Source organism: Nyctibius grandis, chromosome 3, assembly GCF_013368605.1.
Source record: "Nyctibius grandis isolate bNycGra1 chromosome 3, bNycGra1.pri, whole genome shotgun sequence".
Lineage (NCBI taxonomy): Eukaryota > Metazoa > Chordata > Aves > Nyctibiiformes > Nyctibiidae > Nyctibius > Nyctibius grandis.
The window spans coordinates 29,523,013-29,541,759 of NC_090660.1; the positions used below are offsets into that span (position 1 = coordinate 29,523,013).

The 18,747-nt window shown below is 39.0% G+C and overlaps 1 protein-coding gene across 1 annotated transcript in view; it reads left to right on the forward strand.

Annotated features, from left to right (window-relative positions):
* The window catches only part of CTNND2 (catenin delta 2), a 570,838-nt gene that overhangs the window by 27,784 nt on the left and 524,307 nt on the right, over positions 1 to 18,747 (forward strand). The gene's annotated exons all lie outside the window — the stretch shown is intronic.

Genomic DNA, 18,747 nt, shown 5'->3' on the forward strand with positions numbered 1-18,747 from the left:
CCTGGTTCTCAGCTATCTCTGTTAAGAGCTGCTTGTCTTAGTGCTGTGTGCTGATGGACACAGTTAAACCTGCCTATAGAAAACTGAGATTAGTCAGTAGGATGCTTACTCACTTTGCAGTTTTAACAATTAAGCATGTTCATATCTGCAAAAAGAATACAGCTGCAAATCTCACTTGTGTGTCTAGTTGTTCATGATACATAGCTGGGAAGCAGAGGAAGATTTACGTGTCTGTAGCTTATAGATACAAAGCTCAGACGGTGCTTAAACGGTTTTTGAAAGACTGTGGAAGACAGTGCTAATAAGGAAATGTCATGTTGAAATGCAGTTTTCATTACATAGCCCATAGATTTTTAAATGCTTGTAACTTCTTCAAGTGCTTTTCAGGGGGCTGAAATTATTGGAGGCTCTGTTTCAACTTGAGATCGTTAATTTTTAAGCTTTTTTTAAAAAGAAAAAAAAAGAAAAAAAAAGAAAAAAGAAAACACCATACCTCTTTATTTCAAATTACAGAAGAGATGCATTTTTTTTTAACTACAGCACTAAAAAGATAAAGCTTTTGTTTAAACCTTGCTTGTTTCATAAACTGTTTAGACCTTTGAACAGTAATCATCACATAAAGAAAACTGGTGCAATAACTCTGGGCTTTCCCTTGTAAAACACTGTATCTTATGAGGTATTAACTCTATAACTATTACATTGATTTGTATGTAAAGGAAAGATTGCTGAAATAGTTTTTGTGAAAAGCAGGTGAACCTAAAATACCAGTACAAAATTGAACTATGAGTCATGGTTGCATAAAGTTTGACCTGTTTCATTCACAAGTACTTTGTTGTAAAAGAAGTTACACTCAAATAGTTAGACTTGTAATGGATACAAGTTTAATTTACTCATTGATACTTAGTTTTCTAGAAATGCATGGTAGAAAGGGAAAAGTTATGATTATTAGTAAAATTTATACATTGAATATTTACAAAGTTGTTTCTGCTAGACTGTTGAAAGTTTGCTTTATAAAATTGTCCCATCATAACTATGTAGTATCCTATGTATTAGAAGGTTTTCTGAATGAAATAAAGTCATCTCAGCACTTACCTTTTTCAAGGATTTAGAACACAACCCATAGACTCTCACATTTTGGGTTAAATCTGGAAGAGTTGGACTCTTTCCCTTATTCAGATTTACTTAATTTTAAACAGTATTTCATTACTTTTTTTTTTTTTTGCTTAGGACAATGCTATATGGATATTACCTCTATTTTTGCTGAAATCAGAATAAAGCAAAAACACAACAAACGTACACAGAAGTTTTCTCTCAGATTATTTTTTACAGTTCAGACATAGGTGGCCTTTTCCTTAGAGATATTTAGCAGTGAGATCAAAGTTAAATGAGGTCCTTAAGTGTAACGCTAGATAAGTACAAATGCTATGTTGGATGGCATCACGTATATGATGAGAGGGATTGTGTAGGCTGAAAACAGTGTAAGCGTAAGGAGATTATTTTCTTTATACAGAGTAAGCTGGGCATTCCAGTCATTGATTCAGTGCAGTTTTCTAGTAAAAGCGTGTAGGTTTGGAAACAGTCTTGGAGAAGGGGAACAGTGCTGGCTATCAGACAGGTAACTTGAATGCCAGATTTCTGAGTATATGAGTAGTTGAATTTGGTTTGCAAAGACAACAGATAGCATTGACCAAATTTAAGTATGCTTTAACCATGTATCTTGTCATTAATATAAGATGTAATGCAAGTATTTCTTTCAGGAGGCCATGAGCACACAGGGCAGGTAGGAGGATTGCAGCCAGGGGTTGTGGCAGTGCTCTCACCATGATTTAATCAAGGATAATACACAGATACAAAGGGCTTCTCCCCACTTCTCTGCACTGCTGTGGGAGTGGCTGAAGCTGGAATTTTTCAGCCTAACTACTTAATGAGACCGGAGAATGAAATCACAGTTTTGATTTCAGCCTTAACAGTTTAGGCATCTGTGAGGAAAAGTAATTTTAAGCATGTAACTCTAAAATTTAAGCTGATAAACTAACCTGCTCTACTCCCTAATCTGTCATCCCTTTCAACATATAGGCCATCACTCTTAATTTCTCCCTCACCCACAACATTTTAAAGTCATTTTAGAAGCTGATAATACTCGAAACATTGTCCTTTTTCTCTTTTGTGCCTTTTTTTTTGCTGTGTGTGTATCACAACAGTGTGTTATGTGGACAGCAAAAACTAGTTCATCATTTAACTCAGCTTATATGTTAAATTATGCTCTCCCATTTACCATGTCTTCAGCTGTTCACTCACAGCCAAAATGGAGGATTTATTCAACTCTTTGACCATTTCTTCTGCTTTAGTAAGTCTGCAGAGCATTATGATTGTCATATGGTAGCAAAGTAAAAAAAGGGAAAGGGAGACACTGAAGTCTTAGTCACATAGGAAAACAGGGAGTAGAACCTAAATGCAAATCAGAATACAGTTACATCCCACTGGTTTGTAGGCCATATTTCTTTGTTGAATGCTCATTCCTTGTATACCTGTATCATGTTAGTGTCCAAAATATGTCTAGTAATTAGAACATGATGAGAGCCTTTGCTTAAGCCTTCAAGCAAAACAAAACAACACAACCCGACAAACCCAATAAACAAGCCAATAAACAATTAAAAAAAAACCCAAACAAACCCAAACCCGATCATTTCTTAATAGTCTCTCTTTCTCCCTTCCTTCTTTCCCCACTCCCTCCTTCTCTCCCTTGACCACCCCCCCTCCCAAATTTGGATCACTGACACAAACATTTTGAATATTAGTAAGCATGCAAATTTCAGAAGACTTACAAATTCTTCTTAAATTTAATCGTGTTTCTATTAAAGACAGAGGCACAAAGGGTTCTCAGATGGATGAGAATGCTTTATCTAGAAAGTGCAAAGGGTTATTCAGCTCTGTGATTGTACATCTCCTTTCCCTGTGCTGGGGACACCTGTCTCAGGTACCAGTTGTGCCTGTTTTCCACCTTTCATCCCAGTCTCCACCCAGCGTGCCCCTCGGTAGACCTCGTATGCTCTGCTCACAGAGGAGCAGGGGTAGATCTCAGGAGCACTCACATCCACAGTGCAACAGGGCTATGTGCCCTCAAATGTGGAAGGAGAAGGAGAGGAGCTCGCCTTTCCAGTACACTAACAAGGAACCTGTGTCTTTGGAGGACAGGGCTATAAGATCCAAGTCTCTTGAAGCAGAAATGAAAAGGGCTCGTACACACTGGTAGGTCTGAGACACTCCTTTCCCCCACCCTCTGATGAGCACAAAACGAAGAATTGTACCCACCCTTTATCTATCCCATTCACTTGCAATCCACTATCCAGCTATCTTTCTAGATCTGGACATCAGACAACTCTCAGCGTGCTTGGGTGAAGCCCATCATGTCTCAGTTTGGGTTGAGATCTCTCTCTCATGTAGTCATTGACTCGATCCTCCTTCACTGGTAGTATTTCCTTGCTGTTCCAAACCCTGCCTCTGGGCAGAAAGGCCTGGGGGACCTTGTTGGTTCACCTTGAGGCTGAGGCAGAGAAGGCATCAGGTACCTCAATGCATATCTATCTCTGCTGTCATTAAATCACCCACCCTATTCAGCCATGGTCCCACATTTTCCTTGTACCACTTTTTACTAGTAATGCAGTGGTCTTTTTGTTGTATTCAATTTCTGTTGCAAATCTTATCTCTAGTTCAGCTTTGGCCTTTCCCAATACCATCCCTGCATGCCCAGGTAATGTTTTCAAACTCCTCCCTTGTCTCTGCTTCCATCTCCTGACAGAGAAGAGAGTTTTATTCTTCAATTATTTAGCTTTAGTTACTTGAATGCTCACTGCATGCGTGTGAAAACTGGGAAACTGTGCATAAACTAGAAGCAGTTGCAGCTTACACTTTCACATGTGCAAAGGAGACTTTTAGATGGGCTTTCTCTCATCAGTTTCTACGTAACAGTTACTATGTGTAAAAACAGTATTAAATGCTTCTATATGAAAGATGCAATATGCGCGATGTGAAACGTTTGCTTTCTGTTATCATTTACCCTCAGCATCACTGGAGTGACAATTTAGCCCAGTTTAATTTTAGATGCAGTACAACAAAACTGCATTTGACTAGTGCTTTTAGCATTCCAATCAGTGATAAAATTTTTCAGAATCATAGTTCCATTCTTTTTGGAGCTTACTACTGATAATTATCTTGGAGAAAAGTATGTCTTTCTTTGGATTCTGTTTTCGACAGTCCTATATATGTGTTTTGTATTGATGGACAGGGAAGATGAGGTCTTGTGGGCAAATGAATTTTTTAAATATAATTTATTCAGTTAAAAATCTCATGGACTAAAATGCTTTAGGTATTGATGTAGGTTTGGAAATTTTATGTAAAATAAAGAAATTTCAGAAGGAGAGCTACATTAGCAAACTGGAAAACCTTTATAGAAAATTATGAAAGTTTTTTTTTTTTTTACCATTTGCAACTACCTCACAAGTCTTTTATATATTGTATGATCACTGAATCTTAAATGTAGACTACACTAAAAAGGAAGAACACTGAAAAATATCAGTTATGTTAATTTGTAGTTGTTTTGTATAGTAACTTCTCATATCTAGTGTGTCTCTACCTACCATTGTAGGTACATTTATCTTAAAGAATAACCACTTACTCTGTTCCAAATATTTATTACAGTAATCTAAGTGATGTTCAGTTACTATCTTGTGGTATTCAATATTATTATAATTATAATCCACATGATGATCAAGTGTTTTCTTTTAATAGTGTCTTGTTACTACCCACTCACAACATAGCCAGTATGTTGTTTATTTGTTATGAAATACAGATGACAATAAGTGATATTGAATATTCCAGAATTCACAGTTTTTAGGGGAGTTATATAGTAATGTAATAATTTAGAAGAGTTATGCAGTGAATCAAATCAAGCCCATTACATGTGGCAAGGTATGTGCCTTATTTAGATACATGAAGATTCAGCTATTTCTGCCTTTTCTAAAATTAGGTCAGGCATATTGTGATACGAAAATGTACACTTAGGGCACCCATGTAACCTTAACAGCCCTATCACCAACGGCCACACAACCTTAACTGCTTTATCACAGCTGCTTTCCGAACGTACACTTCCATTTCACTGAAGTCTTCAAGGCAGAATATATTTGAACGCAGGAATAATTCTATTTTTGTATAACACAGCTTATGTCAGACTCAGAAGCTGGTTGTTACATAACTGAAAACATTTTGGAAAGTCTCTGTCATCCATAGATCTTAACAGTTATTCTGCTTTATGCTTTTAAAGACAGATTTTGAAACTGGACTGCGGTTTTTAATCTACAGATAGCAGGGGTAGGTATTTGAGAATGCAGTTACTGGTAACTGGATATCGAAGCACCAGCTCTGTGTGCTAAATCAAGCTTAGCTCACAGAAAGTTAGTTAAAAATTTAGCTGAAAACGTTAAAGGCACATTTATGCCAAAATCACCCTCTATGTTGACTAGAAGCTCTGATGCTGTGTTTCTGTCCAGACAGCAGTGTGGTGGGGTGATGCCTTCCAGCACTGTTTGGGACACATGACTAGAGTACTGCAGCAATGGAGTAGACATTGCAAAATAAGGGGCAAAGAGCTTGTCTGGCTGTGCCTCTCGAATGTCACGCAGGTATTAATTCAAGTAAAATGAAGACCTGAAGAGCGGCAGCATGGTACCAAATGGTTCCAAAATCCTGTGTGTCACTGCTGATACCCCTGAGCAGAGCTACACTGCTGAGCAGCCAAGTGGATGTCACAATCTATTTTTATAAATAAAAACTGGTAACTTCATCTGTAGACCAGTATGGGTGAGCAGATATAAACATACAGTAAGTGTTTTATATGGAGATGACTTAGGGTAGTGGGCTTAAAAGCAAGGAGGTGTGTAGGTAGATCCTTGATATCGCTATTCCCTTAGAATTTGCTCGTGTTAATAATAGAGCTGCAGTGCATACACCAGTATTCTTGAAGTGCGAGTATCAGCTGTATGTCAGCCTAGAATACCTTACATTCAGATGCTAATTGATTCATCTGAACTCTGTCATATTGTGGAGAAATGAGACCACTTCAATTCTGTGCTGTCAAGCTCTGTGCCATTAAAAAGGCTGAGGAAACTATTCCTATTTTTGCAGTCAAAAAAGATGCTAGATTTATTTTCTGATGGGTTTTAAAATTTATTCATGGCTATTGGTAGTCGTTAGATTGTGAGAATGCAGACTGCAGGTCTGGCCTTCACAACGTTCCCTTTTAAATTCCCGATACATGAAGTACAAAGTTGGCTTGTAAATTTGGCATTTCTCTTTTAACACACCAACATTTGTACTTTAGGTTTGTTTTTACATATTTCTGCTAAAACTTGCTGTTTAGTCTACATATAGGCAAGGCTTGGATGGGGGGTTATTTGCTTTTTTCCCTAAGTTTTCTTCATGTGCTTTGCTAATGAGGAAATACAACTGTTATCCATAATAGCCAGAATTAGGTTGGATATTCAAAATAATGTAACTACATGAATAAAAGCAAAACCAAATATTCAGGTAACTGAGATCATACTGTTTTGCAAAAACTGAAGAAAAACATGGAATTTTCAAACTTGGTTTCTAAAGTTCTGAGCCTCTGTGTAGGCACTGAAATATTTACATCAAGAAAAGAGTATTGGTTTTGGTGAGTGAACCCTCTAATAGTATTGATAATAGTGGATATTCCGAGTGGTCCGTATTTTAAAATCAACCTATATGCTTGGTGAATGAGTAAGGATCTACAAGCCTAACTTAAGGCATCAAGCTCTGAAAATTCTGGATGAAGATAATATTGCTTCTTTTCATATGTTGTGCTTGTTGTGTAGCTACAGGCATGTTCTGATAATGCATACTCTTCACATCCCACATTGACCTCTGGTCCTTTCAGTTTCATGAGCCAAATGAATACCTCTTGTAGGATATTTCCTAGCTCCTCTTCTAGTTTCTGATTCCCTGCCCTGTCGCTGAGTCTTCTGATAAAGGAAATCAGCTGTTACTGAAAGGGGCTACAACTGTACTTTAGATATTGATTTTCTAGTTTACATATGGAAGGGTAGTAAAAGCTAACAGAGACATATGATTGATTTAGAAAAAAAACGCACATGCAACTCGTTATTTTGACTGTAATTGCATACAGATTCCAGTTATCAACGTATCTCCATAGCAATACATTGCAAATTAGACCAGGATTAAACTGCATAAAACCAGCAGACGTTTTTGAAAGTATTCATAGAGGAGTTAAATTTGTTGTTAAAAAGATAAACCATAAAATTTTGTATAGAAGGTGTTAAATTTCATGTCTTGATCCAGTTGTTCATGTCTTAATACAGTCGTTCATGGAGTATGCTGAGTAAATGCTTCTGCTGCCTTACTGTGGATGATAGCTTGATATTGGATCTTAGCAACTATGTTTCCACCCTCTGTGGGAAGAGAGGATATAAAATAGTGTCACAGGGTGGCACTGAGTAATTGTTTGGACTAAAATGGGATTAGAGAGTAAATCCTACCTCTGTAGCACTGACTGACAGGCTTCATAGTGTGAGGAAACAAGATAAGGGGTAATGAAGAGAAAGCGTTGTTCTCCTTTATTGTGTTTTTCCTCAGTGGTCAAGATTTTTTATTTTTTATTTTAATATGGATTAATTTAACTCATTACTTAACTCCTTCCACCAAAGAGGACTTAGTTTTGTGGCCAAAAAGGGAGACCCGTATTCTCAGCTGGAAAGTTTAAATGACCCTTTCATCTGTGTTACTCCTAAAACATCCTGTCTTTAAAGGCTGAGACATCAATACCTAAGGATGCTGAGAGGTATTCTCTTCCTTTGTTTGCACGTGATAAATTTCCTTTGTAGAAAGAGCTTTGAAATGGACGTTATGTGAGGTAAACAGTGGGTATAATATGCGTGTAGATATAATAGTATGTCCAGTGGTGATGATACTAGGTATTTTTGTTGGGGATATTTTTAAGAGAGTTGTCTTACCTATCTTTGTGTTAAAGATTTAGAATAGTTTCGTATTAACTTTTTTTCCAGAAGCTTTTGTATGCGTCGTGGCTGTAACGAAAACACCAGGGTTATTTTGTTTTTTTTTTTATTTATAAAGGACGTGTGTTTGACTCCGGAAATGAAATAATGTATCGTCTTCTTTTCATTTTGGTTAGTCTTGTAATCTTGTTGCTTTGTTAATGAATTTGTTTAGAAGCTGTACTGAATACCCACTCAATATTCTTTAGATTTCATTTTATCAACTGATGTTAGTAATGCTGTACTTAAGACCATGTTAGAGTTGATGTTATATCATGTTCTGGCCTCAAAGTATCTGGCTATAGAAGGTTTATCGTAGCTGAACATTTGTGTTTTATTTTGCTGCCTAGGAATGATTTTTAAATTATTTGTACATCTCAGATTGATCAGAAATTGTTTTGATCAGCTCTCCCTAGTTAAATTCATATCCTTATTATTTTTCTAAAGATTCAGAATTTCTGCCAGTAAGCTGTAATATGAATAGTTTTGAAGGCTGACTGAAAAAGTAATTTCCATTGCTTTATTCACTTACATTAGAAACGGTTTCTCAATGCCCTAGGTTTGAAAAGATGCAATGCTCTTGACTTTGGGAATTTGCACAGGAGTGTCTTTCTTAATTCTTCCGGTTTTATCTGTTGTGGGTTTTTGTTGTTGTTTGCCTGTAATGATGTAATCACGGTGAATAATATTTTCCTAAGAGGCTTTTTAATTTAAGGAAGCTTGCCAGAGACTTCAGCTTTTTGTTGTCTTAAGCAGATTCAGAAAATATCTCCATGATTTCAGAAAATTGTTGCCTATTCCTTTACTTTGATAGCTTTTGATGATTAAGATTGTGATATATTCATATTTCATGATAAGCTAACATAATTTGATGAACTTAAATTGCAGTATCAGCCCAAGAAAAATATAGTAAGCATTTTCTAACTAGTGACTGGGGATCTCGGGCCCAAGAGGGTGGCATGACAGGTGTGAGGCAGATAGAGATTTACCACACAGGCTAAGGTGACCCTTGCCTTTTGTTAGCACTGGTTGGCACAGCAGATGCTCTTGCATCATGTGGCAGTCACATGTCTGTGCAAGCATCCCCTTGTATAAACTGAAGTTGCATCCTTCCATGTGGGATGATAGTACAGAAAACAAATAATGTTTTTTCTTCCTTTAATCTATCAGTTTGAATCCCATGCAACAGAGTTTAGTAGCTGTCAGCGGCTTATCTTTTCTCCCCTTCTACCCAGCTTTTACAGAGTACAATTACACAACTGAAGTAGGAAGAGGCCAATCTTTACTGTGTAAGCTATGTATATTACCAAATATTTCAACAAATAATCTGGATAAGTTTTTCTTTCTGCTTTTGGAGTATGTGGGTATCCTAAGAGTTTGTGTGTAATCTGAATCTTCTCTTAAATAGAACATACTGAAAGGCAGTGGAAAGAAAGAACGGTTTTGTCCCAAAAGCTTCCTGAATGCTCTTCAATACAGGTTCCCTTTCTTGCGTACCAGCAAGAGGTATGCACACTAAAAGCAACTGTTTCAGCATACGTATTCGACTGACTGAATTGTTATATTAATTTGTGTGCCAGAATATGGGTCGCATTTACTTCTGCCACTACGCAATTCAAATATGTGTCTAGAGTAGTTAATCATGAAAGGGCTCCAAGTTAGGGCAGAATGTAACAGGATTAGGTTGGTTACTTACCAGCCAAAAATCAATAAAAGAGAATCTAATTATCACTTGAACTCTGTCCTTGTCAAATCAGTTGTGACTTAAAAAGGCCAATATCCTAAGGCACAGCATAATAAATAAAATAAACTTTGAAACCTGTTTCAGGAAGAAAATAAGATTTTCTTTCTACTTGAATAACTAAGACATGCGATGTAGGTCCCCATACTTTGTGTACCTTGTAAAGTAATGAACCAAAGGAAGCTACATGTTAGTTCTCAGCGTCAAATTATTCTTATTTGATGATACTAAATTAATGAACAAAGATGGATCCAGAAAAAAATCCTTAACACCCACAACCTGTAGGACTCCTGTTTGGTTTTGATTGACTTTGGGTATTCGTTATGTGTAGTATAGACTTCAGGGAAGTCTAAAGTACTCTCTTTGTTCCTGGGAGAATGTGCATTTATTCTAAAAGAAATACCCCCTCTTTCTTTAGTTACAGTGTTTCAACTTGTCATGACAAGAAAAAGTCAAGGTGATTGGAATAGGTGATCTTTTTCAAGTTACAAATATTGTGAATTTCTCGAACCCATGCTTTAGTTCCTTAAATTTTTTTGCATCCTCATGTAATTGAAGCTACTCATGCATTTTTTAGAGGTACAGCTAGCCATTATTCTAGAATTCTTTGTCTGTACGTAAGAAAGAACTATCTATGAAGGAAATTCAGCTGCTCAGGGTTTCTTAGGGGATGGGAAACAACCTTCGAAAATTGCATGTCTAAGATCAGACAATAGACAAGAAGGAATAAAAATTGAATTCTTTTTTTGCTTGTCTACGCAAACCTTGTCTAAGATTTCTTAGCTAGAATTAAAATGGTGTTTTGTTTTAGAGGGAGAACAAATTAAGTAGTTAAAGAACAAGAGAATAAACTGAGATTTTTCTGTTATTTTTATGCTTGGTGGTGTTTCCCACTTTGCCAGCTCTCTGCATCTTGCTTAGGACTGAGTTCAACTAGATTTCTTCACAATCTCTCTATTTGTCATGACTTCTATAGTAATAATCCCAATAGCTTTAAATTTTTAATGGTACTGGTTTTGGTTCCAGAACTAGTTAAAAGGGAACATCCCATTCTCACTGCATAGCTGCTTCCCACAGATAAACTTCCCTTTTACTTGATCATGCTGGAAGGCAGCTGGCAAGCTTCAAACAGAAGTTCAGAGGAAGCTTCTAGAGAGTGGGACACTTGACTGGGTTATAGGTGCCCATATTCAGCATAACCATGGCACATTTCTCCTTCTAGAAGAAGGGATTGCTCTTGAACATTCTGTGTCTTAAAAAAGACCAGCCAGCAAGTGAACAAAAAAAGCTGGTCTAGCTACCCAGTGTGTGGTACAGAACCGTTTGTTGTCTATGGCTTTGTATATTTTCTCAGTTGTTGCCCAGTAGTAGTCCAATAAAACACTTTCTGAAAGTCAAAGTCATGTTTAACCCCTATAATAAAAGAGAGAGGTCTGTTGGACATACCTGAAGTGTTCCAATAGAGTAGATTGCTTCAGTCCTCCTATTTTGTCGCCCATATAAATGGCATTGTACTGAGGTATTATGGAAAATGGATTGATTTTGTTTGTAACATGGAGCTAAAAGAGAGTAGAAACTTAAGTCCCAACAGTAATCCATAGAATTTGGAGTTAATAAGTTAGCAAATAATGATAAAGAAAAATACAACATTTGTATCTCCCGTAAGTGTATTTTATTCTATAATGGGTACAGATTTTACATAACTGTAGGACTGGAGCCTAGAAAAGTGTGGAAAATAAAACCACCTTGAGAAGTCTGCTTCATCTGTTCCATTTAAATGAAAACAGTGTGAAGAAACAGTGAGTGAGTTTTTTAGGGACTATTGTTTTTTGCCTCTTTTCTTTTGAAAGATATGTTGCAATTCTGACACTCAAATGATCTGATGTTATCCTTACCATATTTTCTTCTTAGAGAGATCATAGCATTCTGTTCTCAGAAATGCGAAGTACTATGTTTTTAGCTGTTGTCAGATTTTCCCGCACCCCCAAGCCTCAAATAGGTAGAATTTGCTATTTGTTAAAAACAAATATTTTATTTTGTTGGAGGTGTTTCTTATCTCGCTCTTATTTAGGTAGCTTGCTGTAGCATTCTTGGTTTTTTTTGTTCTGTTTTTATAGCCTTTGGTTCTCTTCTGGTCTTTTATAAGCATCAACCAGTTTAAGGTCTCAGAGATGTTTGATAGAATGTATTGTCAAATCTAGGTCTGCTAGTCATTGTTTTCCTCCATGTTTCAACAGTATTACTTGTGATCAGGTGAGTTAGTACTCTTTGAACTTGGCTTAGGTGCCTCATGTTTTACACATCTTTCTTACATGTTTTGCTTACCTTAACCTCAGCATATCTTCCTGAATCTCACTCCATCAAACTTCATTGTTAAATATTACCCTTAACTTTTCTGAGCATCAGTTGAGACAGTTTTTCAAGGTGTTGCGATTCCTGTTCCTGTGTTAGGCTCACATCATTTGCCTGAAGTTATTAGGTACTAATTATCTTCCTAAACACTTAAGACAGTATTTAATATTTAGTTGCCCCTTGCAGGTGTAAGTGCTTCAAATTAGACTCAGATTATACACATTGAAGCCAACCTGTTCACATTTGGCCTATAAACTACAATGGGAATCATAAATAGGGACATTGTGAGAAGCTACCAAAGCCTTTTATGTGCAAAGATTATTGCAAAAACTGACACAGAAGCAAGGTGAGAAATGGGGTGTGTTAATAAAGATACAAGGAACGTGTGTCACCTAAGAATGTTAACACATTCAGGAGGGAGCTGAATACAATTGCAAATGATAAAGTAGACTGATAGAACAAGGTAATAAAAATGCTTCAGAATAGAGAAAATCATAGCTTTTCAGATCAGCTCTAAGCAAGATGTCAAATCAAAGTGGGAGGCAAAATATGTCAGGATCACAGATTTATTAAAATCTACTTATGTAATTTTGAGAATTTTAATTCTCTAAATATGCAAATAAAATTATTTAGTGGGTGACTTTATAGGTGGCTTAAATTTCAGCTCTAGAAGAGAAAGGCTTGATAAAATGACTCAAAAAAGAAAAAAACTCATTTCAAGCCCCATATGTGTAATCATAAAGTGACTTAGATGTGATAAGATTTATTAAAGCTTTCAGAAATTCTGCATTAAAATAACTGTCAACTTTTTGGTGTCATCTTAGCAGGGCTCTTAGAAACTGCTACCAATCGAGTCCCATAGTTAAGAAGAGTTGGCATAAGCCAGGAGTACCTGGTTTGTATATTCACTATACCAAACTAAAAGCAAAAAAAATGTCTGGTTGTATCCTACACACTGTTAAGCGGTAAGTCCTGCTGGAGGGTCTTCTTGTGTTAAAAAAAAAATAGCACTTTTTAGAACTTTCCAAAATCGCTTGGAAGCTTCTTTCCCTTTCATGACTCAATGTGATAATCAGTCAATAGGGATAAGGATGGTAGGTTTTTTTTCCGAATTTCATCCTGAGGATAAGCAGTAAACTCAAGAACCTGTATCTTAATTGTGTGGCCAAATCACAAAAGAAAATTGCTTTACTTCTGTTATGATGCAAATTTCTTTTAATCTGGTGAAGTGCAGACTTTGATTTTTAAGTCTCAAAGAATGTGGTTCAGTACCAATTTTAAAAGTGAAAATCGATTTATATGATAAAAAAATAAAGATTAGTACTGTTGAGTAAGGTAACTCGAGTATTTCCACAGCTGCCCTTGCTTCCCAGTTTGCTGTTCTGTGACTTCAGATGGCTCATCTGAACTCCTCCGAGGTGTCATTCCAGGGAAAGTGTGCTACAAAAGCTTGTAACAGAAAAGGTATTAGTTTGTCATCTAATTCTGTGGCAATTTCTGACAGAGGCAGGGAGGCTCAGTCGTGGTACTGTGACACTGAGCTGCATTGCACAAGCAGGAAATCTGGCCTTGGCTGTATATGAGGTGACCACTACTTCAGGGTGAATCACTTTTTTTTTCCTTTCTGCCAGAGCTGAGCCCTGTCTCTAGGAGTTACTGTCACCCATGTTCTTCTGCTGAGCTGCTCTGCAGAAGCGTACAGCATACACAGCTTGGGTGGGAACGCTGCTTGAGCTGAAGGTGAATATGAGGGCTTTTGTGTTTTATTGACTTCCATCAGCTGAGGACTGTTTTGGAACTTGACAGCTGGTGAACACACTTTACACTCTTGGAAGTTTCAGTGTCCCAGTGAGTGTTTGCTACGGCCTCTACAAGAAGATTTCAAGTCACTTTATTTCCTGATATCACATGGACTTCTCCAGAGCTTGGTGTCCTTCTGGTTATTGCTTCTGTTTCAGGAGTTGCTCTGCAGAGTTGTTACCATTATGCAGCCTTCCTCTCCCCCTTTGGCCTTTTTCTGTTACCTCTTACCACCTCTGTGGAATACAAAAAGCTGATATTTATTGGAAGATGAATGAGGAGAAAGAGGCACTAGCTCTCTATTGCCTTCTCCACTATGTTCCCTGGGGTTTTACACTTCAATCTGTTCCCCAGCTAGTGGATCCTGGAAATGTTTAGGTTACTTTTTTGAGATTGCCAATGAATGGCAAGAAGCTTTCTGTTCTGGGAGAGTGAAGAAGAGCAACTGAAGTGAAAGCGCAGAGTGCTTTCTCTTGCTGATCCCTACAGCACATGGGACAGAAGAGGAAGCACAAGGGATACATGGAACATGAGCCTGACTGTTCCGGGTAATTTCCAGCATCCAGACACTTTTTTGGATTTGCTGAATCACACAGGAATTGCGACCCTAGGAAGGGCCAGAATGATAAAGCAGAAGTTAAGGAAGAGGAGGCTAGTGCCCTGTGTGAATATAAGCCTCTGCTCTGAGTTTGGCAAGGTAAAGTACAATACACATTGAATATTTCGAGCCTCTAGCAAAATAGTCCTTTCTCTTACTCTCTTCCCAGGTTATCTTCCTCAGATGTTGCTTCTCCAAAGTACTGCAGGTGCATTGGACTTTTATGTTTCCTTCGTGTAACAATATATATTACCATTAGAGGAAGAGGATCCAGTGCTCTTTCTGCTCTTGTTCTGCAGCTTTCAACCTGTTTATATGGACTGTTGAAAAAAAAGAACAAACAAACCCCCAAATAACTTAAAGCAAAATAAAAAGCCCAAAACCAAAATAGGTTAAAGAAATGGATGTGCCAGAAAGCTTGTCTTGATAAGATTTAAAATAGGGAGGAAATTAAGTACTCCAACCTTAGCCTTATTAGCCTCTTGTTGCTGGCCACTTCTGAGGTTAAGGTTTATTTTTTCTCAGCATTTTCTGAAGAATATATATATATATATTTAACTGGAGGTGTTCTGATTTATTGTTTGTTCATGGTTGCTCTTTATCATATGAACAACTGTTCGCTGTTTCCCCCAACTTCTTAAACAATTCTCCGAAGGAAGGAAATGCCTAAAAGGAAAGACCAGAGGGCAAGATTACCATTTTACACTAAAGCATGTTGGGTCAGGGAGGGTAACTGAAGTGAGTGGGAAATACGGGTATAAAACTAGGATGAAATAAGAGCCCAGATCAAAATCACAAGTGGCTCTTGAAAGCAAGCTCCAGGCCCAGACAAATTCAGCTTTTTGTAGTGCATTTGCATTTTCTTGAGAATGTTACCAAGATTTGGAAATGACTGTTATAAATTTTGTTTCCAATAGCTTAGGTTTGTGAAAGGAAATTTTGAATTCTGTATCTGTGACAACACAGCTAGGCACCCGCAGTCCAGGAGGTTCCTGCAGAGCATTGATGATATCTTTTCAACACAGGTGGTAGAGGAGCCAATGTGGAGAGGTGTGCCACTAGAACTTGTGCTAACAAATAATGAAGGTCTTGTTGGGGATGTGAAGGTGGGGGGTAGCCTTCGATGCAGTGACCACGAGCTGGTGGAGTTCAGGATCCTGCATGCAGGAAGCAGGGCAAGAAGTAGGATCAAAACCTTGCCCTTCAGAAGAGCTGACTTTGGGCACTTCAAGGACCTACTTGGGGGTATCCCGTGGGATTGTGCTCTAGAAGGCAGGAGGGTCCAAGAGACCTGGTCAGTATTTAAGCATCACTTCCTCCAAGCTCAAGATCAGTGCATCCCTATGAGGAAGAAATCAAGCAAAGGGGGCAGGAGACCTGTGTGGATGTGCCAGGAGCTTCTGAAAAACTCAAATGGAAGAAGGAAGTCTACAGAATGTGGAAAAAGGGACAGGCCACTTGCGGGGAATATAGGAAGGTTGTCAGAGTATGCAGGGATGCGACAAGAAAGGCTAAGGTCTACTTGGAATTAAACCTGGCAAGGGACATCAAGGACAACAAGAAGGGCTTCTTCAAGTACATCAGCAGCAAAAGGAAGACTAGGGAAAATGTGGGCCCGTTGCTGAATGAGGAGGGTGCCCTGGTGACAGAGGATATAGAGAAGGCGGAGTTACTGAATGCCTTTTTTGCCTCAGTCTTTACTGCTAAGGCCTGCCCTCAGGAATACCAGGCCCTGGAGGTACGAGAGAAAGTCTGGAGAAAGGAAGACTTTCCCTTGGTTGAGGAGGATCAAGTTAGAGATCATTTAGACAAAGTGGATACCCACAAATCCATGGGCCCTGATGGGATGCATCCACAAGTGCTGAGGGATCTGGCAGATGTTATTGCCAATCCACTCTGCATCATCTTTGAAAGGTCATGGAGAACAGGAGAGGTGCCTGAGGACTGGAGGAGGCCAATGTCACTCCAGTCTTTAAAAAGGGCAAGAAGGAGGACCCAGGCAACTACAGGCCAGTCAGCCTCACCTCCATCCCTGGAAAGGTGATGGAACAGCTCATTCTGGATGCCATCTCTAAGCACGTGGAGGAAAAGAAGGTTATCAGGAGTAGTCAACATGGATTCACCAAGGGGAAATCATGCTTGACCAATCTGATGGCCTTCTATGATGACATGACTGGCTGGGTAGATGAGGTGAGAGCAGTGGATGTTGTCTACCTTGACTTCAGCAAGGCTTTTGACACTGTCTCCCACAACATCCTCATAGGAAAGCTCAGGAAGTGTGGGTTAGATGAGTGGACAGTGAGGTGGATTGAGAACTGTCTGAATGGCAGAGCTCAGAGGGTTGTGATCAGTGGTGCAGAGTCTAGTTGGAGGCCTGTAGCTAGTGGTGTTCCCCAGGGGTCAGTACTGGGTCCAGTCCTGTTTAACTTATTCATCAGTGATCTGGACGAAGGGACAGAGTGTACCTTCAGCAAGTTTGCTGATGACCAAAACTGGGAGGAATGGCTGATAACACCAGAAGGCTGTGCTGCCATTCAGCGAGACCTGGACAAGCTAGAGGGCTGGGCCGAGAGGAAGCTAATGAAGTTCAACAAAGGCAAGTGTAGGTTCCTGCACCTAGGGAGGAATAACCAACCCCATGTACCAGTACAGGTTGGGGGTTGACCTGCTGGAAAGCAGCACTGCGGAGAAAGACCTGGGAGTCCTGGTGGACAACAAGTTCACCATGAGCCAGCAGTGTGCCCTTGTGGCCAAGAAGGCCAATGGTATCCTGGGGTGCATTAGGAAGAGTGTGGCCGGCAGCTCAAGGGAAGTTATCCTCTACACTGCCCTGGTGAGGCCACACCTGGAGTACTGTGTCCAGTTCTGGGCTCCCCAGTTCAAGAAAGACAAGGAACTACTGGAGAGATTCCAGCGGAGGGCTACAGAGATATCAGAGGACTGCAGCATCTCTCTTACAAGGAGAAGCTGAAGGAGCTCTGTCTGTTTAGTCTGGAGACGAGAAGACCGAGGGGGGATGTTATCAATGCTTACAAATACCTTAGGAGCAGGTGTCAAGAGGATGGGGCCAAACTCTTCTTAGTGGTGCCCAGCAACAGGACAAGGGGCAACGGTCATCACAAACTGAAACATGGGGCGTTCCATCTCAATATGAGAAAAACTTCTTTCCTTTGAGGGTGACAGAGCACTGGAACAGGCTGCCCAGGGAGATTGTGGAGTCTCCTTCTCTGGAGATATTCAAAACCCGCCTGGACGTGACCCTGTGCAATGTGCTCTAGGTGAACCTCCTTTAGCAGGGGGTTAGACTAGATGATCTCCAGAGGGTCCCTTCCAACCCCAGCCATTCTGTGATTCTGTGATTTTTTGTTGTGCTTTTTATGTGGGGCTTCTTTTTTTCCAGTTTCCTCCCTCTGTCTTCCCCCAAGGGTGGTATCTAGAGAAATAGTACACTGTTGTGGTACTTTTAACTGGATGTTTTAAGCTTGGCATCTGATCCACAGATATCAGGGCAATGGGCTGCTTTGAGTACCTAACTAGTTGTCTATTTGCTGTTTTATATTTCCCTTCCAAGGACATCTCTGAAATTCTTGGTGATATCGATGAAGTGCAATATCATCCCATTGCCATCAGTTTATTAGTAGCAAATAGTATGTATGGCTATGTAGAAGCATTCTGTGGTAAGCTGTACTTCTGCTAAATAGGATTGGTTTAGATTATTTTATAAACCTTCCTCTGGTAGCATAAGGAGCAGCTACTCAGATACCCAGCTGGCTTTCTTACATATTTTGCTTATAGTGTTTACGTCATGTTCACTACATAGTATGAAGATAATTCAAATGATGCATTAAGATGCAAGATGATTCACCAGCAGTGAGCTACAGATGGTCTATTATTGAATTAGAAAGCAACAGTGGGAAGGCAGGGACAATAATTATGGTATTTACCTGCACAGGGGCCAGCAAGCTGTTCAGAGCTAGTTGTGTGTGAGGCAGCCTTACTGTTTTGCACACTAAACATTATTTTTTTCTTCACTTACTGGTAATCAGGAGGCAACTGAGAAAAAGAAGCCCTTTTCAGGATGGGTTAGCATAGACTAAGAGCCTTTTAAGGGCATTCTCCGAATTTCTACTTCTATACCAAGGATTCCAGACAGTATATAAATACTTACA